The following is a 16,605-nucleotide window of genomic DNA, read 5'->3' as shown; positions in this document are numbered from 1 at the left end:
TCAGAGGCAGTGACATACTTTCATTTTGTAGATGTTTTTGATAATGTAAGATTGGTTGAAATGTCAGAACAATATCTGGTTATTAACTCTCATTTGCCAAGCATTTGTGAGTCCAGCTGTGAACCTATTAAATCACTTGTTAAATTATTTTATTTTATGGGTTAGAAAAATAGAATTGATGGCACACATATTTAATGTTTAACAATCTCCAGCTATTCAGTCAAGAGTAGATCACAGAGAGCCATGGAGTCAGACAGCACCGAAATAGTCGCTTCAGCCTAACCTGCCCATGCCGCTCCAAGATACCCGTCCCATCAGCTTGTGCTGCCCCATATCCCTTTAAACCTTTCCTTTCCACGTATCTGTCCAAATGTCTTTTAAATGCTTAGGAAGGAACTGCAGAGGCTGGTTTAAATGGGTCTGAAGAAGTCTGAAGAAGGGTCTCGACCCAAGACTTCACCCATTCCTTCTAGCCTTTCCCGCTGAGTTACTTCAGCTTTTTGTGTCTATCTTCGGTTTAAACCAGCATCTGCAGTTCCTTCCTAAAGATTTAAAAGACATTTGGACAGAGTTACTCCACCTGAGTCACTCCACCTTCTTGAGTCTTTTAAATGTTGTTACTGTACCTACCTCGACAGCCTCCTCTGGCAGTTTGTTCCAAATACCCACCACCATCTATGTGAACAAGTTGTCCCTCAGGTTCATATTAAATCTTGACCCTCTCACTTTAAACCTATGGCTAAATATGGCCTCACCAAAGTATTGTACAACTATAACATAACATTCCAGCTTCTACACCGAATACCCTGATTGATGAAGACCAATGTACCAAAAGCCTTCTTGATATCTGTGACACCACTTTTAGTGAACAAGGTACTTGCATTCCCATATCCCACTGCTCTACAACATTACCCAGGGCCCTCTAATCTACAGTGAAGGTCCTGCCTTGGTTGAACTTGCCAAAATCCAACAACTCACATTAACTATTCCTCAGCTGATCAAGATCCTGCTGTAAATTATGATGACCATCTTCGCTACCTATCGGAAACATTCCCTTATCACCCCTTCACCTCTCCTTTCTCTGCACCTGATGGTGCCTGACCTGCTGGGAATATCCAGCATTTTCTGTTTTGATTTAATTTCCACTATCAGCCTTTTTTTCCTTTCTTGATATAGTGCACAACAGTTAGTATCATTTGATTTTACATTCCATTGATGCCTGCTCTCTTGGTTCCTGTTAGGAATCCAACATTTTCTATCACACCAATATTCATTTTCCAACAGGATCCCACTACTGGCCACATCTTCCCATCTCCACCCCTTTCTGCTTTCCGCAGAGACCTCCGCTCAGTCCACCTTAGAAACATAGAAAGATAGAAAATAGGTGCAGGAGTAGGCCATTCGGCCCTTCGAGCCTGCACCGCCATTCAATATGATCATGGCTGATCATCCAACTCAGTATCCCGTACCTGCCTTCTCTCCATACCCCCTGATCCCTTTAGCCACAAGGGCCACATCTAACTCCCTCTTAAATATAGCCAATGAACTGGCCTCAACTACCTTCTGTTGCCAGAAGGTAGTTCTCCCGGTTGCTCAGCACTTTAACTCCCCCTCCCATTCCCAATCTGAACTTTCTGTCCTGGGCCTCCTCCAATGTCAGAGTGAGACCCAGCGCAAATTCGAGGAACAGCACCTCATATTTCGCTTGGGTTGCTTACACCCCAGCGGTATGAACATTGACTTCTCTAACTTCAAATAGCCCTTGCTTTCCCTCTCTCTCCAACTCCTCCCCCTTCCCAGTTCTCCCACCAGTCTTACTGTGACTGCATTCTATCTCTGTGCCACCCACTTCCCGAACATCAGTCTGAAGAAGGCTCGACCCGAAACGTCACCCATTCCTTCTCTCCAGAGATGCTGCCTATCCCGCTGAGTTACTCCAGCATTTTGTGTTTACCTTCATCTCCTACACCATGAGCTTACATCTTCTGCAATAGCCTTCGATGTGGCACCTTATCAAATCGAAGTTTAATATTTTTACCATTTGTCCTGAAATGACAAATACAGAGAAATGCCAGCAACAACCTTTGAAACAAATAATAATAATAATAATAATAATACATTTATTTTATATAGCGCTTTTCAGGATACTCAAAGACGCTTTACAGAGCAAACAAGACATAAAAACAAACAAACAAACAAAAGATTTATCCAGACGGAGAAGCGGCGAACAAATAGCGCCAGCGTCCTCTCACGTCAGGGTCCGGCGTAAATGGTTGACAATAAACAATAAACAGTAAATGGTTAACAGTAAACAATAAAGAACACAAGACACTCAATTACAATTTAACACAGACAACCATCACAGTGATTGCTCCAGGCACACCCTCACTGTGATGGAAGGCAATCAAACTGCTGCCTCGAGGCGATCGAGGCGATCGAGGCGATCGAGGCGATCGAGGCTCCCGACTTTTGAAACCCCCGCCGGGCGATGGATGGCCCCAGGGACGAGCTGAGCAGGCCGATGAAGGTCCTAAGCCCCCACCGGGCGATGGAAAGTGCCGCGGCCGAGCCACGCAGGGCGATGAAGGTCCTGCGAGCGGGTCGATCAAGCCTCACGATTCGGGGCGGTCGAAGCTGCAACGGCTGGAGCTCCCGAAAGCCAGTCGCCAGCCAGGGACCTGCGAGCTCCCGATGTTGCGTTCTACAGGGCCCACGGCCGAAGCCTCCGAGATGGTAAGTCCAGGCCCTGCGACCGGAGTCTTCAAGGTCGATCCCAGCTGGAGGCCGCCGACTCCACGGTGTTAGGCCGTAGCGCGAACGGAGATACGACACGGAAAAAGGTCCCATCTCCGTTGAGGAGGAGATTAGAAAAAAGGTTTCCCCCACCCCCCCCCCCCCCCCCCCACCCCCCCCCCACCACCCCCCACATATACACAGCTAAAATTAGGTCAATACATACATTTAAATGGTAACAATAGACAAAGACAGAAAAAAGACAGAAAAAAGACAGACAGACTGCCAGTGAGCCGCAGCCGCAAGCCGCAGCCACACCCCCTTACATATCACATTAGATTCCACTTGGTAGCTTGGGTTGGGACAAGTTTCTTTTGTGAGATTTAAAATCATACCAGGGTGGCACTGTACCAATAAATTTAGAGTTACATTAATTTATGCTACTCCAATTCTTCTATATTGGAATCCTCCATCACTTGTACAGCACATTCAGTTAAAATGGCAAAAAGCAGCAACCAATTGTCAAGGTCACCTATTCATGCAAAAACAAAGAACTGCAGATGCTGGTTTACACCAAAGATAGACACAAAGTGCTGGAGTAACTCAGTGGGTCAGGCAGCATCTCTGGGCGGCACGGTAGCGCAGCGGTAGAGTTGCTGCTTTACAGCGAATGCAGCGCCGGAGACTCAGGTTCGATCCTGACTACGGGTGCTGTACTGTAAGGAGTTTGTACGTTCTCCCCGTGACCTGCGTGGGTTTTCTCCGAGATCTTCGGTTTCCTCCCACACTCCAAAGACGTACAGGTATGTAGGTTAATTGGCTGGGTAAATGTAAAAATTGTCCCTAGTGGGTGTAGGATAGTGTTAATGTACGGGGATCGCTGGGCGGTGCGGACTTGGAGGGCCGAAAAGGCCTGTTTCCGGCTGTATATATATGATATAAAGGATGGGTGACGTTTTAGATTGGGACCCTTCATTTCGTGATAGGGTCCTGACCCGAAAGGTCACCCATCCTTTTTCTCCAGAGATGCTGCCTGACCTGCTGAGATACTCCGGCATATTGTGTCTATCTTTGGTATAAACCAGCATCTGCAGTTACTATATATATATCCATAAAATAAGTAATGGCAATAAATAATTACAAGGCAAAGATCCCAGGATCCATTGAAGCTACAATGGACGTTAAGATTGAGGCACAAGCCACATATATTTGGAAACATAATATCTAACTTTTAAAAGACTTAATCTTTCTTGTCCAGACCCAAACCGTCCACCCATCCTATTTCTCCAGAGATGCAGCTTGACACACTGAGTTACTCCAGCACTTTGTACCAATCTCACCCATCCATTTTCTCCAGAGATGCTGCCTGGCCTGCTGCGTTACTGATTGTCAATTGGCAGGTAAGGGCCCTTATTTGATTTTAACCCACTTCATGCAATATGGCAAAGGCTGTGTAAAATTTCACACTAAATTTCCAATTTACTGTAAGCAATAAAATAAGAGGTCCACTTGTACAAAGAGAAAATCTAAGAAATACACAATTATCTTGTTGCCCCTGAAAAATAGGTTGGAAATATTTCATGGCTCTTGTTTCTTGCTACTGGGCAATTGTTTAACCAGATTATCATGCCAATTCAATTCGAATTACAGGAACAGAGTTACCTCTTTGATTAGATCACAGCTGAAAACTATATATGTCAGACCTTAGGACCACAGAAATGAATAAAGAAATCTATTCCTTTAAAGAAACTCATTTCATGAGGAAATGTTTTAAATCATATTCATTAGCCTGTTAAATTGCGATTGCTAGTTATATAATAAATTATTTAAAGGGGAAGTAGTATTTTGATTTCAAGCAATCAGAACTTTTTTTTTAAAGTTCCCATGCAGATGAGAGGAACAAATATATCTGCAGAGGAATGACTGACGGTCTGTACTGGGCTCTTTGCTGTCAGCAGTCGCGGCAACCATACTGCTGTTATGGTAGTAGCCACAATGCAGGATCGTATATAGTTTGCCAACAACTGTTGAAGTCTCTGTGATCACGTGTTTCGCTGCCTCTGAATTCTCCAGGCTTGAGGTTTTCGCTGGGGCTCACATTGTCGACCTCCCCGTGGTGAGCCCTGTCAACTGACCTCAGTCAGGCGAACGGCAACAAACAGAGACAGCATAAGCAGAAGCAGCTTCATAACTTCTGCTGCCTCAAACGCAAGAAGGAGAAGAAGGTTTTCATTTTTTCAGTTTTTAGTTTTAGAGATACAGCGCGGAAACAGGCCCTTCAGCCCACCGAGTCCGCACCGACTAGCGATCACTGCACCCTACACACACCAGGGACATTTTTACATTTTATACCAAGCCAATTAACTTATAACCCTGTACGTCTTTGGAATGTGGGGGGGACCAAAGATCTCGGAGAAAACCCACGCGGTCACGGGGGGAACGTACAAACTCCGTACAGACAGCACCTGTAGTCAAGATCAAACCCAGGTCTCTGGCACTGTAAGTCAATAGCTCTACTGCTATGCCACCACACCGCCCCTGAGGTATAAGCAGCATTTCTTAATTTTTTTAATGAAGTGAAATAATGATTTTTAATCTAAGTTACCAATCTCCTTAGAGTCATGTGGCAAGGAATTGTGCTCTTCAGTCCACTAAGTCCACACTAGCAATTAAGCATCGATCTCGACTATTCCAATGTGAATTTATTCCCTCAGTTCAATCCCTAGGTTCTACCACTCACCTACAGACTGGGGACAACTTACAGTGCAAATTACACGCACACATCTCCAGGATGTGGGAGGAAATGGGAGCACCCAGAGGAAACCTATACAGTCACAGACGATTCTGCAAACTCCACATAGACAACTGTGGAGGTCAGGATTGCAATTGGGTTTCTAAATATTGATCATGGCACATGAAGTGGCATCTCAGCAAGCATTGCTTCAACTGAGTGCCAAATTAGAGAGCGTCCCCCTCTGTATATTTTGTTGATCAGGGTTTCTGATACATACCCTCATCCTCTCCCGTTCCTCTGCACATGGCCTTTCATTGGACTCGTGACACAGGCAGCCCAATAGGTTATGGAGACGGTTAATAATCGAGGGAATCATTCAAGATTCAAGATGGGTTTATTGTCACATGTACCAATTAAGGTACAGTGAAATCTGCCCACACCAAGTGAAAAGCAGTAAGACACACAGCCACATAAAATAAAATGTAACAATAAACATCCACCACAGTGGCTCCCCACATTCCTCACTGTGATGGAAGGCAATAAAGTCCAATCTCTCCCTCATTCTTCTCCGCGGCCGGGGCTGTCGAACCATCCACGGTCGGGGCCATCAAAGCTCCCGCAGCCGGCGATCCGAGACCCTTCGTTGGGGTGATGAAACTCCCATGTCGGGACGGTTGAAACTCACCACGGCTCGGAGCCTTGACTCAGTCTCTCACCAGGGTCCAGACCGCGATCCCTCCCAGGGATGTTAAAGTCCACAATTGATCCCTTAGCCACTTTACCATTTTACATTTTCCTACAAATAGCGAATCAGTCTTTCCATCAATCAGTCACAAACCATCTGAGGATACCTGTGAAAAGAAAAAGAATAGCTGGGGTGGTCTTACCTGATGCTCCATGCCAGGCGTAACACATGGAGCTGGTTAAGCCGTCATTATGTGGTTTGATAACGTGGCTTTCAAATCATTATTATACAAGGACCAGCACCGTCCACTTCCAGCCTGTGTGTCTGACATATACAGAGCTTCACAGTCAAACCGCACAAGTGAGAATCACACGGTAGATGTGCATAGGTGGTTTTGCACGAAAAGCAGTAACCATAAGATTGAAAAAATAAAAGTGAAATAAATAAAGTGAAGAACGAAATGAAATAATTTTAAAACACAACTCAATTTTCTAGCTCATATTTCCAAACCGAGCTATCATGATGCTTTTATGTTTGATCGCGAGGTAGATTCCCCCTTTTTCATTCATAAATAGAAAACAAATTATCTAAAAATTCAGACCGTAGGAACCGTAGATGCTGGAATCTAGAGTAAAACACAAAGTGCTGGAGTAACTTGGTGGGTCAGGCAGCATCACTGGAGGACTCAGTCTGAAGAAGGATCCCGACCCGAAAAGCCATCTGTCCATGTCCTCCAGGGATGCTGAAGAAGGGTCTCGACCCGAAACGTCACCCATTCCTTCTCTCCTGAGATGCTGCCTGACCTGCTGAGTTATTCCAGAATAAATACCTTCGATTTGTACCAGCATCTGCAGTTATTTTCTTACACTGCCCAATCCGCTGAGTTACTCCAGCACTTCGTGTTCTCTTTTTGATCAAAAAATTATTTTAATTTAAACTGGGCTCAACACATTTTGGACAAAATTATGCATAATTGATTAGTAAAGGTGTCAGGGGTTATGGGGAGAAGGCAGAAGAATGGGGTTGAGAGGGAAAGATAGTTCAGCCATGATTGAATGGTGGAGTAGACTTGATGGGCTGAATGGCCTAATTCTGCGCCTTCTTCTTTCGTATATCAACTACAACGATCAAAAGTGCAATTGGTGCTTCAGAGTACCTTAGTTGACGCTTTGCTGCAAATTTTGCCAGTCCCGTAGAACTACCCAGGGTGGACTATGAGGACGTAAAGCAGCTTCCACCCCATTCTGCTCCGACAACTTATGAAAATTGTTTCTCAAACTGTTGAAAGACAGCCCACCTTCTACTCACCTTTGCAAAATAAAGCTGATATCTAATGTTTTTTTGTTTTACTCCATTTTTGGTTCCACTTTGGAGGTAAATACTTTCAAGGAAAGGTTAACAAAAAGTTAATATTGACACTAATAATGTTAGACTTCAATTACAAAACGGTTAAATTCCATGTAGCCACAAATCTCCTGTGGACCGTACGTCAAATATTTACAAGATAAAATACTAATAATATTACTACATGTAAATCACAGGGATAATATGACATATTACAAATGGAGTCAAACATCATTCCTCTTAACGTCTTTCTTTTTCTTAAAGATAAATTACAACCGATAATCCAATGACAAAATATAGCGCACAAATCAGATGCAAGCTTTAATATTAAATACACATAATACATCAAAATCATGAATCATTATGTTCTGTGTGGCTCGGGAGTATTAAATATTTTTAACCCTAGTACAAAGACAACAACATGTTCAACTCACTAATGGACATAAAGTGCAGAGTAAATCCACATGGATACTACGTTCAATTACCATCACTGAAATTGATCGCACGCATGTCCTTTTTCATTTAAAGTATCTTTGCAGTGGATCTTCTGGAATTAATCTGCACAAATCTCTGTGCAGAGCCTTGGCAATGTACATCCCCACCCTACATCACTGATACTTAATGCAAACGTCAGGGAGAACCACCATCTTGCCTCCATTAAGTTCGTAATTGATGGGGAGGTAGGAGGTAGGCAATTGAGATAAAGGGAATGTTCTCTTGCTGGTGGTATGTGGGAAGCGGAATACCCTGGAGAACCGTACCGGTGCCTCAGCATTTCATCGGTGCATTGTAACGTGGATGAAGGAATCGCAAATTGATGTGCGGATTTGAAGATCGAATTTCAATTTGGAGCCAATAGTTAGGTTTGAAGTTGGGGGAGAGCAAACTGCAAAAATGCAAAGGCAAACTAGCCCCAGTACTGATGTGGAGGATGGGGCCAGGGTTATTGACAAAGCTAGTGGGAGAATTGGGGAGGGGAGTGCTGACTGCTCAATTTAATGACTGGTGTCAACCTTTTGAAACAATTTCTTACCTGCACCCAACAAATTGAGAAGCAGGGGTAAGAGGGCTGATCAGAATGATAGAATGTTTGCCTAATTTACTCATAAACAGGCTTCTGCAGTCTGTAACCACAGAGGAGGTAAAAAGTATTGAAAGTTGCAGCATGGAAACAGGCCCTGTGGCCCATCAAGTCCATGACATCCATTGATCACCCATTCACATTAGTTCTGAGTTGCCCCAATTTTCCTTCACCTCTACTCGCTACACACAAGGGACAATTCACAGAGGCCAATTAACCTACACCTATACATATTTGGGGTGGGGAAAGAAACCAAAGCACCCAATGGAAACATATGGACAAACAGGAAGAACGTGCAAACTCCACACAGTCAGCAACTAAGATCAAGATCGAACTCAGGTCTCTGGCGATGTTAGGCAGCCGCACTACCAGCAGCGCACTTGCCGCACGAATTAGAGGAGAAGCATTAACGGGATGAGTAATGAGGAAGTGGAGTGCTGGTAGAGAGAGGGACCTGGTGACAGGGAGAAGATGGTTTAGTTTAGTTTAGTTTAGTTTAGTTTAGATATACAGTCTGGCCCAACACTGACCCTTCGGTGCAACTTGCCCATGCCAACAAAGATGCCCCATCCCAGCTGGCCCCATTTGCCCACATTTGGCCCATCTCCCTCTAAACTTGTTGAGGGACTCAAAGCTTGCTCACTTTCAGTACTTTTAAAAATGTGCGCTTTTTCTTGCACCTGAGAGAACACATTTTGCCGATCGGCTCGGGGAGTATGAATCTAGGAGTAGCAGCAAGGATGTATGGGAGGGGGACGGTGGAGAAGATGGGAAGTCAGGGACGTGAATAAAGGCCCTGGAACTGAGACCTCTTCTCTCTTGCTTCTCCATCTCCTCCATTCTGCCCCTCTTGGCTAGCTTGCCTGGAGGTCAGGTCAGCCTTCAGTCTATTTCCAGCCATTGTCCAGACACGTCACCCCAGGCACCTTCCTCTCCCACTCCAGGCTGGAAGCCAATGTGAGCAGTGGTTCAGACACTCCTGAGCCTTTCCAGTTCCTGGCTATAAGGCAGGGAATGTGCCCTCCCCCCGTCCTGTTGACAGAAGTGGATGTCTTTCCACTGACTGGATAGCACGCACTAAAAAAGCTTTTCACTGTACCTCGGTACATGTGACAATAAACTAACCTAAACTAAACTCACATCACATTGCTCAAATTTGCCAATATCAGGGGCTACACGCTGGTGCAAGGGACGAAGGATTTCCTTTGGATGCTGGGCCTTGTAAGGGACTCAGCATTGCAGGAGAAACAGGCCTTTCAGCCCACTAAGTCTGTACCAACCATCAAACGCCCCAGTTATACTCACCCTGCACTACAGGTGCTCCTCAACTCACGATGGGGTTACTTTCCGATAAACCCATTGTAAACCGAAAATATTGTAAGTCGAAATGCATTTAATACACCTGTTCACGTGGCCGGAAGCGAGCTGTGGCTCGCTATGGGTCACTGCCGTTTGCACCATCGCAAAGTCGAAATATCGTAAGTCGAAGCATGGTAAGTCGGGCAGCATCTGTATTCCCATTTGATACTCTCCACATGAGCTGCTCATTGTGGGATTAGCTCGCAGATAGGCCAACAGGCAGCCACATCTACTCACGATTCTTCTAATTCACAAAAGTCTGCAAATACTAGCAAGTTATGGCATTACTATTATTTGGTTTTGGGGAAGGTACTGAACAGATTCACCAGAATTTTAAATGGATTTAATGGTTATGATTAAATATTACTGATTGTATGCCTCATTTTCACCATCCCCTCCGCTAACAATGTACCATTCTAAATTTCCTTAATCATCGTTCCCTTTGATCTGTGTTTTCACACCTTACCCTTCCATATCTCTATCTCCCTCTCCCCTGACTCTCAGTCTGAAGAAGGGTCTCGACCCTAAACGTCACCCATTCCTTCTCTCCAGAGACGCTGCCTGTTCGTCCAGCATTTTGTGTCTATCTTGGGTTTAATGGAAACAGGTTACATGAACTTTGCCTATCATCTACGAGTGGAGTTGTGGGAGAAATCTAACTGCGCTTTTCAAATATTTAGAGGATGTGTTGGGTTGTTTGTTCAGGCAAATGTTTCAGCACGTATCCCTAGTCCGTAAAATTGGCATTTGCATTGTTTGCAACACCCAATGTGTTTGCAGGTGCTTTGGATAGTTTCAACCACATTGGTGTAGAGCTAACAAAATGTGTAGGAAGGAACTGCAGATGCTGGTTTACACCAAAGATGGATACAAAATGCTGGAATAACTCAGCAGGTCAGGCAGCATCTCTGGTAAAAAGGAGTAGGTGGCATTTCGAATCCAAACCCTTCTTCAGACTGTCTATCTTTGTGTCTGTATATGGTGTAGAGCTAGGCCAGCATTAAACCTTTCCTGAACGATATCAGTGAACCATTTGAATATTTAATAACAATTCAATATTCTTTGATGATTTAAATCGATATTCAAATTCTCAGGTCACAATGATGGGAATTCATTTTATTTTCTATTGGTTATTTGTGCAATAGCATGAACTTTACAGCAACACGCCTTCTGCAATCTACCCTTCAACCCTTTAGACAGTGCATAAGTCATCCAGCTGCCGAAAACTTCCGTTCACCTGCAGAATATTTCCTCTATAGACCGTGATTTTCACATAAGCATTGAAGATGATTTCATCTAAACAGGGCCAACTAAGTCAACCATAAAAGTCTCAGATTTTGCCCAGCTGAAACTAATTTCCTGATCGCATTCAATGATAAACATTCCATTCACAACCAAAAGTTTCTGCCTCAAAATTAAACCTCAAAATATATAATGGACAATATCTGGGTAACAAACATATTATAGAGTCATAGAGAGTCACAGAGTCAGGCGGTGTGGAAACAGGCACTTCGGCCCAACTTGCCCACACTGACCAACATGTCCCATCTACACTAGTCCCACCTGCCTGCCTTTGGATCATATCCCTCCATACCAGTTCTATCCATGTACCTGTCCAATTGCTTCTTAAACATTGCGATAGTCCCTGCCTCCACTATCTCCTCCGGCAGATTATTTCATACACCCACCACCCTTTGTGTGAAAAAGTTACCTCTCAGATTCCTATTAAATCTTTCCCCCTTCAACTTAAACCTATGCCCTGTGGTTCTCAATTCCCTTACTCTGGGCAAGAGGCTCTGTGCGTCCTGGCGATCTATTCCTCTCATGATTTTATACACCTCTATGAGATCATCCCTCATCCTCCTGCACTCCAGGGAACAGAGTCCTAGCCTGCTCAACCTCTCCCTATAGCTCGGGCCCTCAAGTCCTGGCAACATCCTCGTGAATCTTCTGTGTACCCTAGGTATTACAAAATGCTGGAGTAACTCAGCGGATCAGGCAGCATCTCAGGAGAGAAGGAATGGGTGATGTTTCGGGTCGAGACCCTTCTTCAGACTGATGTTGTGATTCCTCCGATTTGTACCAGCATCTGCAGTTATTTTCCTACATTTCTCTGTACCCTCTCCAACTTAGCAACATCTTTCCCAAAACAGGGTGCCCAGGAGTGAACACAATACTCTTAACAACTCATGTTACTTTTCTTCCTTCTGTTTTCAATGAATTGATGAACTATTGATGAATTGATTGACTATTGCAAGTAAATATTCAGGAATTAAATTACAAAGTCCCATACGAATATCTCAGGGTAATATAGATTCAGGCTATGCTCAAGATAATCTAAAAGCATGACACAGAACTGCCCCAGTCAAGGACAGCAAGGATTCAGAAATATCCTGTCTCCAGACAGTAAAGCAATGCTCCAGTAGATTAATTGTACAAAAATTCAGCAGTCAGAGATAACTTGAGAACATAGAATTCACATCAAGACAAAGATTTGCCGTACGCCACCAGCTCATTTCTGCAAGTAAACAGGATAAGATATGTAGGACTAAACTATCAGCAACAACAATGTGCCAGCATCTACAGGAGCAATGTCAAAATTACTGTCTTGTATAAAGTAAAGTTGATTTGAAAAGTGAATCTTTTTGAAGTTTTTGTTTAGTTTAGTTTAGAGATACAGCGCGGTAACAGGACCTTCGGCCCACCGAGTCCACACCGACCAGCAATCCCCATACACTAGCACTATCCTACGCACTAGGGACAATTTACAATCTTTACCAAAGCCAATTAACCTACAAATCTGTACGTCTTTGAAGTGTGGGAGGAAACCGGAGCACCTGGGGAAAACCCACGCTGTCTCGGGTTCTCGGGGAAAACCTACAAACTCGGTACAGACAGCACCCGTCGTCAGGATCGAACCCGGGTCTCTGGCGCTGTAAAGCAGGAACTCTACCGCTGCGCCACCGTACCGCAGTAGGTTAAGCGTTGAATAAATTGATATATTTATTGAATTTTCTTTTGCACTAATTGAATTGATTTGAACTAAACATTGTTCTTATTCCATAGAGAGAAGTATAACTAAAGATAAATTAAAACTATGATCTTCTTACATTAAAATAAAGGGGAAGCCATTTCCTATCTTCTTTAAGACCATGCACAAAACTACTTCAATTAAGAAGGGTCTTGATCCAAAACGTCACCCATTCCTTCTCTCCAGAGATGCTGCCTGTCCCGCTGAGGCACTCCAGCAATTTGTGTCTATCTTCTTCAATATTTGTTTGAAATTTAACTCACATGTTAAATAGACAAAAAGACTGTTGATAGATTAAAAGAAAATCATTCATTAGGAGACAATGTTTAGAAATTGTCATCAACATTATTTTTGCTTAAGAACAAACAGAATTTAACATTTCACCTAGCCTTTGTGTCTTAATGCAGAGTAAAACACTTGACACCCAAAAGCCCACATAATTGACACCCAAAGGTTTCTAAAGACAGAAAACAACGAGAAAAAACCCCCCTAAGTTTAGAAGAACATGATATTGAAAAATCTAAATATCTCTTTTTGAGTATTGCTTATTAACATTTTGAATACAATAGTTTGGATGTGAAAATAATAATAATAAGGCATTTATTTCTCTCTTCATTTCGGAACAAAGTCCAAATTATGCTAAAGGTCATCATATTTTTTTTACAAATCTTGTTTCACATTAAAAATACCACCAGCTCCAGCTGCTCATATGATATCTTACAAATTAGATTCCACTGTGTAACAGGCTAACAGTCATATAACAATTGGCTGGGAACACTGGGTTGTTATGGTACAGCTTGCCCTCTAAGGCGACAGTTATCGTGAGCTAAACTGCAACAATAGACAAGTTCTCACCAAAGGACTGAGATAATCCACAAATGAGGATGTTCTGGTCTGATGGGAAGGCTATGATTGAGGTTAAGACAAATACCTCAATTTTCATGGGCAGATTATTATTTTTTAAACTCTCGCTAATTAGCTTGTGAATTAATGAGCCCATAACAAGGCAAAGCAATACCAAGCATGCCTTCTTACAAGCAATTCCATGTTGGAATATTTCCCATAAATGGAAATGCTGCGAATTTTGCACAGTCTTATGCAATTCAACAGACTGTTTAGTCTCTGTGGAACATTTGCAATGTGTTCTTTATTTTGAAGTTAAACATTTATCACAATTATAGCTAACTAATTTAAGAAGCGAATTCATGTTCTTTGTGGACAGAAAACTGTGGAGGCCAAGTCAATGGATATTTTTAAGGCATAGATAGATACTGATTAGTACGGGTGTCAGGGGTTATGGAGAGAAGGCAGGAGAATTGGGTTAGGGGGAGAGATAGATCAGCCATGATTGAATGGTGGAGTAGACTTGATGGGCCGAATGGCCTAATGCTTCTCCTATCACTTTTGAACTATGAACAAATAAGACAAATTTAATAATATAATGGAAATGTAAAATTATTATCAATATTCAAATTTATACCTCAAGATATTTTTGATGGATGGATTTTGCTTTGCATAATGTGTAGGAAAGAAGAAGGGTTTGAAGAAGGGTCTCGACCCAAGACATCACCCATTCCTTCTCTCCAGAGTTGCTGCCTGACCCGTTTAGTTACTCCAGCATTTTGTGTCTACCTTTGCTTTGCACAATGTTTGTTTGATGTTTTTACAACTCTGATGGCTGGAGGTCTTCTGCCCTTGTTCCCTGTTTGCTTTGTGAGGCTCAAGTTGGAGTAGCACCCGGGTCTCCTCCGCGGCCAGAGTGAGGCCAAACACAAATTGGAGGAACGGCACCTCGTATTTCGCTTGGGAAGCATACAACCCAGCAGTATGAATATTGATTTCTCTAACTTCAAGTACCCTTGCCTCGCCCCTCTCTCTCCATCCTTCCTTCACCCTAGACGACACACTAGTCACACTGTCGTCCTGCTGAGCTTCACTGTTTGTATTGCTCATTATCACCTTCCCCACGGCCAAAACGAATCATCGTGTGCTCCATTTTTAATCTGGCTACTCTGGGCAAGACACTTTGTGCATCTGCCCGATTTATTCCTTTCATGATGTTATACACCTCTATAAGATCACCCCTCATCCTCCTGCACTCCAGGGAATAGAATCCCAGCCTACTCAACCTCTCCCTGTAGCTCAGACCCTCTAGTCCTGGCTACATCCTCGTAAATCCTGGCAATATTCTTCCACAGGTTTTCTCAGGAACACAGGTACTGGGGTACGGGTGAATGATGGTCGGTGTGAACATGGTGGGCAGAAGGGGCTGTTTCCACGCCGTATCTCTAAACTAAACTAAACTTAATCTTCAATTGGCAATCTCTAAATGCAAACAGGTCCATACTAGGTGGCGAATACCTGCACAATGCAATTGTATTCAGATATAACTAGCATTACATATTGGCTTTTGAAGGAGCCTTACCACAGATGTGCTTTGATAGCCTGCCCCTTGTTTAAACCAGCTGTCAATACGTCTGAGATAGACACAAAATGTTGGAGTAACTCGGTGGGACAGGCAGCGTCTCTGGAGGGAAGGAATGGGTGACGTTTCGTGTCGAGATCCTTCTTCAGACTGTGAATATGTCTAGTTTGAATATGACAATCTGGCACATTTATATATATGATATGATATGATATGATAATAGTTAACCATGCTAATAAATCTAAAAAATAAGGACTTAAAAACAACTTAACAATTCAAAAACATTATTAATCACCTGAAACTTACCTACTCCATCAGTCTGAAGAAGGGTCTCGACCCGAAATGTTACCCATTCCTTCTCTCCAGAGATGCTGCCTGACTTGCTGAGTTACTCCAGCATTTTGTGTCCACCTTCGATTTATACCAGCATCTGCAGTTTTTTTCCTTACTCCATCACAGCTGATCCTGGCCTGAACAGAATGGAGTTTCTGATGCTGGTGCAGCCCAGTGGCACATTTCCCAACATAACTGCTGAGCAATTTGCAGGAAGCTTGTCTGTCACTAATACACATCTCAGGAAGTTTGGGAATTTTGTGTTTGCACATGCTTGCCCAGGGGCCCAAAGTTTTCCTGGTGCTTATAAAAGGAAATGCCAGCAGTGCCATATGGAACTGTCTGGATTTCACAGGAAAATCAAAGCCATTGTCTACAGATTTAGTTCACTTTGCATGCTCAAATTTTCATAAAGCAGATTGTGCTATGAGGAATAATGTAAATCTATAACTTAACATGATTCATTTCAATCTCTATTCTATTGGCACAGAGGCAACACAGTGGTGGAGCATTAGAGTTGCTGCTTTACAGTGCCAGAGACCCGGGTTCAATCCTGACAGAGTTTGTATATTCTCTCTGTGACCATGTGGGTTTTGTCCAGGTGCTCCGGTTTCCTCCCACATCCAAAGACGTATAGGTTTGTAGATTAATTGGCTTCGGTAAAATTGTGTCAAGTTAAAATAAAGTAAAAATATATTTTCTTGAATTTAGCTCTTCCTTGTGGAAGTAGCAGGCAACGTTATGTAAAACTATAATCTATGATTCTATGATCAGTAATTTGTCGGACAGGAAGCTGGCTACACTGGGGAGGCAAAACACCAGCTAAGAAATAAATATATTTGCTGGGGTTCATCAGATTGTGATGAAACTGAGGAAAGAA

The sequence above is a fragment of the Rhinoraja longicauda genome, chromosome 13 (genome assembly GCF_053455715.1).
Source record: "Rhinoraja longicauda isolate Sanriku21f chromosome 13, sRhiLon1.1, whole genome shotgun sequence".
Taxonomy (NCBI): Eukaryota; Metazoa; Chordata; class Chondrichthyes; order Rajiformes; family Arhynchobatidae; genus Rhinoraja; species Rhinoraja longicauda.
This window is presented reverse-complemented; position numbering follows the sequence as displayed.